Source organism: Triturus cristatus, chromosome 6 (genome assembly GCF_964204655.1).
Source record: "Triturus cristatus chromosome 6, aTriCri1.1, whole genome shotgun sequence".
Taxonomy (NCBI): Eukaryota; Metazoa; Chordata; class Amphibia; order Caudata; family Salamandridae; genus Triturus; species Triturus cristatus.
In genome coordinates, this window is record NC_140589.1 from 167,697,020 (window position 1) to 167,703,019 (window position 6,000).

The following is a 6,000-nucleotide window of genomic DNA, read 5'->3' on the forward strand; positions in this document are numbered from 1 at the left end:
GTGACAAATAACATACACTCATTGATGCAGACAAAATGAATACACTCACTGAAACAGTGACGAATAAACAAGAATACACTCAGTGAAACACAGAAAAACAACATGGATAAACTCACTGAAACAGTGACAACTAACATGAAATGAATACACTCACTGAAACAGGACAAATAACATTAATACACTCACTGAAACAGAAACAAATAATATGAATATACTAACTGAAAAACGACAATTAACATGAAAATACTCACTGAAACAGGACAAATAACATGAATAGGTTCTCTGAAATAGAGACAAATAACATGAATACATTCATTTAACCAGGACACATAACATTAATACACTCACTAAAACAGGACACATAACATGAATTAACACTGAAATAGGACAAATAACATGAATACAGTCACTGAAACAGAGACAGATAAAATGAATACATGCATGAAGCGTGACAAATAACATGAATACACTCACTGAAACAAAGACAAATAATTGGATAGAAACAGGGTATGGGGAGGCTAAAATTCTGTTGATTCATTCAATTATATATTCTGTGCAGACTGGACGATTTGCCTGTGTGAGCTGGTTAGGGTGTGTACTCATGTTGTTCAGTTATAATGAAATTCTAATTCTAATTCTAATTGCGTTTACTTGTCTGTGTTACATGCAGAGGTGAAGATACCAGGGTGTTTGACTAAGGAAGGCAGCCCAAAGTTATCCAGTGATTCTGATTAGTTCCAAAAGCCAATGCAGCGCTGGGCGTTGATTAGCTGGCCCACCTCGACTTGCGTAACATGACTGTGAGTGTGCAGTGCCTTCTCCTTCTGTGCTCATGATGGAATGGTTCCGTCATGAGCCATGGTGGGTGTGGGCTGATGATGGAACCGTTCCGTCATGGCACCCACCCATGGGGAAAGCACTGGTGCTCCCCCCATGGGAAGCCCATCAACTCCTCACAAACAGGGATGGCAGTGGAAGAGTTTTGGCTGCGTCCCCCGATCCCCCGCGGCAATCCCATGATAACGACGTCAACAGGAAGCCCCAAACGCACTGGAAGCCATTTGCTTCCAGGCGTCCACAGGAGCAGGTGGGTGTTTCCTACTCCGGGGTGGGGGTTTCTCTGTGCATTGAGGCATCTAGGGAGAGGAAAGAGTCTTTCATCTCCCCTGATGTCTCTTTGCAGGGCATTCCTGCTGCACAATTGCACACAGCGTCGCGATCGTGCAGCAGAAATGCCCCCCTTAGGAACCAGGGATTTATTTTATTGTAACGGAAGTGGCCCTTTGGGCATCGGTCACTTCCAAGGGGGGTGAAATTAATTGCATGTTTTTTCTGGCACCCTTGGGGCAGATTGGCTTGTTTTATGGGCCTTTCTGCCCACGGGGGCAGAAACCCCAACAGGCACCATGGATTTTGTTTTGTGTGTAATGGAAGTGATCCCTTGGGCAAGGGTTGCTTCTAAGGGGGTGAAATTGAGTGTATGTTTTTTCGCACCCCCCACCCCAGGGGCTGATCGGGCTGTTTTTTCGGCCTTCCTGCACTAGGCACCAGGGATTTATTTTATTGCAGATGGAAGCGACCCCTTGGGCAAGGGTTGCTTCCAAGGGGGTCAAATTAAGTTTATGTTTTTTTCTGCCCCACTCCTGGAGGCAGATAGTCGTGTTTTTGGTGTCTCTTCCCCCATGGGGGGGGGGGGGGGCAGAAAACCCCACTAGGCACCGGGGATTCTTTTTTATTGCAGATGGAAGCGACCCTTTGGCGGTTGTATGTCATTGCAATGCGTTGTTTCACCACACATGTTTTGCTACACAAATATTACATTGCATACCATTAATACACTTTTATATTTAGTCACATGAAAAAATCCTCTACTAAGCGAACAACTAGCACAAACACATTCACCACTCATATCATTACAAGCAGTAGTTTAGAAGCACACACTGTGTTTGAAAAAACTTCTGTTTATCGCTCCAAAGAGTCTCCTGCACCGTGTAACCTTCCTCACACGGAGAGCGCAGACTGCTTAACTAAATGTACCTACAATTTATGTATATAATCATGTGAGGTCTGCTTAAGAACTGAATCTTTTTTAAGCAGCAGAAATATTTACTGAAAAAAAGTTGCCTGCTTTAGGAACGGTCTATAGGCCGAATCCGCACTTCTGTTTCATATGAATTTACCACTAGGGTGTATTGTCTGGCATCGCTGTGCTGCATCAGCGGCTGAAAAAACGAGCTTGGAGCTCACGCCATGCACTGAATTTGATAACGGACGGCAGATACGGTTAAGAGCAAAGAGCGTGTTGTTACCTAATGAGTTTATGAAGTGAACAAAATAGCTTCCACGCAAACGCAATACAAGTCTTCCCAGTAAATCCTCGTTGCACCACTGCATGAGGGGTCACAGCAAAAAATGAATACAGTGCAACAAAAAGTCAGAAGCAGGTGCTTTTTTCAACTGAGAGACACATGCAATAATTTTAATAGGATCGGTATTTAAAAAAAATATTTACACACAACTAAACCAACCATAACTGTGACTCTAAACATTGTGTATTCTGCACTGAGAGTATATTTAGTACTTTATATATTTGCCTATTTTTATACAATGATGTGAAGCATGTCACATAGGGAAACAGTGCCTCCTACTGTTTAGACTAGTAGTAAAGTCTTGCGTTGTAAAGACATGCGTGCCAACAGTCTTTACGTTGTAAAAAATTAGTGGGAAATGAAATACATAGTAAAAACTTCGTAGTGAAGGCTGTTTCCTCCCCTTGGCCAAGGGTCGCTTCCAAGGTGGTTAAATTATGTTTATGTATTTTCTGCCCCCTCAGGGACAGATCTGCCTGCTTTTTTAGCCTTTCGGCCCCCAGGCAGGAGGGGGAGCAGAAAACCCTACTGGGCACCAGGAATCTATTTATTTTGCGAGGGGGCAAATTTCTATCTGCTGTTTTATGCCCCACCTGTTGACAGATCGGCCTGGCAGAAAACCCCACCAGATCCCTTGGGCAAGATCACCCCCCATTTTTCTTGGCCCTATGTGATGGCCCATCTGGCAGTTTGACCATTTGGGTAGTGACATAGCGTGTTATAATGTTAATTGTTTTATTACTTGTGAATTGCCATTGTAATGTTTTATTTCTCCTTTTTATTCTAGTTCAAGGCTTTTGCTCTTTATACTGACGTTCCAGGTTGCGGTTTCATTAATGATGGTTCTGCAGTTTGTGTAGATGCATGTGTTTGGTAGGAGAATTTCTTTTGTACTGTTTACTCTAAAGGAGTTTCATTTCTCTGCATAAATGTATTTTTTGCAAATGGTGTAATAATAGCAGTATGTTTGGCTTCTGATTTTTGAGTGTCAAAATCTTTTTGCATTTGTACTCGATGTGTATTTTGTTGTCTTGTGAGTAATTGGTTTGGTGTTTTCTTTCTAGTGGGACATTGTTGCTTTCTGCTGTGTCTCTGCAGAGTAGGTGTTGGTGGGTGTAGCTATCTTTGGCAAGCGAGTCATATTGTTTATAAGTATATAGATCTTTGTGATAAGGCCACACTTTGTGTATCACTTATTTTGCACAGTGTAAGCTGTTGTTGACTTGTTTTTGCAGTCTCCTTTCTTTGTAAGGATTGTGGCTAGCCACAGGATTACTGCTCAGCAGGTTGTTGGTATGCTTTTTGAGTCTTCCTCTGACTATGGTTCAGAGACTGACTCTGCATCTGAGACAGAGGCAGGAGTTGAAGATTCTGGCAGTGAGTTTTCTGTCCACAAGGAATCATTGGTTGATGAAGCCACACTTAGTGCAGTTGAAGTGCCTGTCTAAGAGGGTGACATTGATGTGCCAATAGTGTAGCAAGAGGCATCTGGGTTGCAGCCTGGGGCTGCAAGGCTTCCCATTGGAAGTGCTGATCTCTGGGTTGCCCAAGGCATGGTGCAGCTAGCATTGCTAGACTTTACTGGTGTTCAAAGGTGCAGAGTAAATACTGAAAACTTTTTGCCTATACATTTTTTTCATTTGTTAATGGACGATTAATTTTTGCCAGGGATTGTTGAGCAGACTAATTTGTATGCTGAACAGTATTTGAGGTACAACAGTACCAGCCTTAGACCCCACTCTAGAGCTACTTGGTGGACTCCCACAAATCTGAAAGAGATGAAGAAGTTCTTAGGTTTAACTTTTTTGATGGGCTTGCAAAGGAAGCCATCAATGTCTTCATATTGGTCTACTAGTCCCTTAATGGCAACATCTATGTTTCCGGCAATGAGTCGTGATTGGTATTTGCTTCTGCTTCGGATGCTGCATTTCGTCGATAATGGTTTAGCGTTGCCATGAGATCACCCTGATTGTGACTGTCTTTTTAAGATTCGGCCTGTCATTGATCACTTTGTGGATTGATTTTCTGAGATCTATGCTCCAGGGAAATACATTTATGTGGATGAGTCTTTGGTCTTGTTCAAGGGCTGCTTGGTTTTTAGGCAGTGCATTCCTGGCAAGAGGGCACGCTATGGAATTAAGATGTATATGTTGTGTGACAGTAGGACTGGATATGTCTCTAATTTCAGGGTGTACAGCGGTAGGGATTCCAGTATTGAGCCCCCTGGTTGTCCGTCCACTTTTGGAGTGACTGAGAAAATTGTGTGGGAACTTGGTAGAGGACCTTTTAACAAAGGTCAACATTTATATGTAGATAACATCTACACTGGTGAGCAGTTGTTCAGGGAATTGACAAAAATGGACACTGTTGCTTGTAGCACAATCCTCTCTAAGCGTAAAGGTTTCCCGAAAGATCTTGTTTTTCAAAAGCTTGAGAGGGGACAATGCAGTGCGTTGCGTAGTGAGGAACTTCTAGCTGTGAAGTTTGCAGACAGGAGAGATGTCTACATGCTGACTACCATCCATGATGAAAGCACTTCACCTGTCACTGTTTGGGGTCCGTTGCTAAAGTGTGCAAACCTGTGTGCATTTAGGCTATAATAGGCACATGGGTGGTGTTGATATAGTAGATCAGAGGTTGGAACCTTACACTGCTCTTCATAAGGCTTACATTTGGTATAAGAAGTTGGCTATCCATCTTTTCCACTTAGCAACCTTTAATGCTTTTGTTGTATTTAAGGTTTGGTGTCCTGTGTCAAGGATGACTTTTGTTAAGTTTCAGGAGACTGTGATAGGCAGCCTTGTTGTAGTGTTCCTAGAATTGTAGTGCTGGAGGATTTGGCTAGATTAAAAGATTGCTACGTTCCTGAGCACATTCCTCCCACGCCCTTAAAAGACTATCCCAGTAGGAGATGTAGTCTATTGGCGAAGAGGTACTTGGAAGGAGACTTGTGTGTACTGCCCCAAGTATCCTTCTAACCCTGCGCTGTGTGTGCCTGATTGTTTTAGAATGTACCACACGCAAAATAATTTTTGGGAGTATCCATGAGTGGTAAAGTGAACTGCCTAGTCTGTAATGTTTTATATTTTTTGTTCCATTTCAAGGTTGGCATTAGTGCAATGTATTTAATTTCAGATTTTATGTTAGTAGATTTGTATCTACTTAGAATTTGTGTTTTTTTTGTACAAAAAAACCCTAAAAATGATGGCGGTGTGTTTAGGGTGGTGCTTGGTTGGTGGTGTGCGTAGACTGGCGCTTGGCTGTCGGTGTGTGTGGACTGGCGCTTGGCTGGTGGTGTGCGTGAACTGGCACTTGGCTGGCAGTGTGCATAGACCGGCACTTGGCTGGTGGTGTGTGAATAGTGACTTGATGCTAGTCACTACACACACTGGTCGCCAAACGCAAGTCCACACAATCTATCAGCCAATGTGGTTGCTGTGTCAGGCATGTGGGCATGTGAAAGGGATGGGCCCTTTAATGGCGCTGTCTGCTGATGTGAGTGTTGTAATGTGATGGGCCCACGGCTGGCGATGTGAATGGTTTTGTGTGTCACACGTATGAAAGTTGTATGATTGGCCTGTAAAGAGGTTGGTGCTGTGTTGTGGCTTTACTGCTCACGAGCAGTGAATCA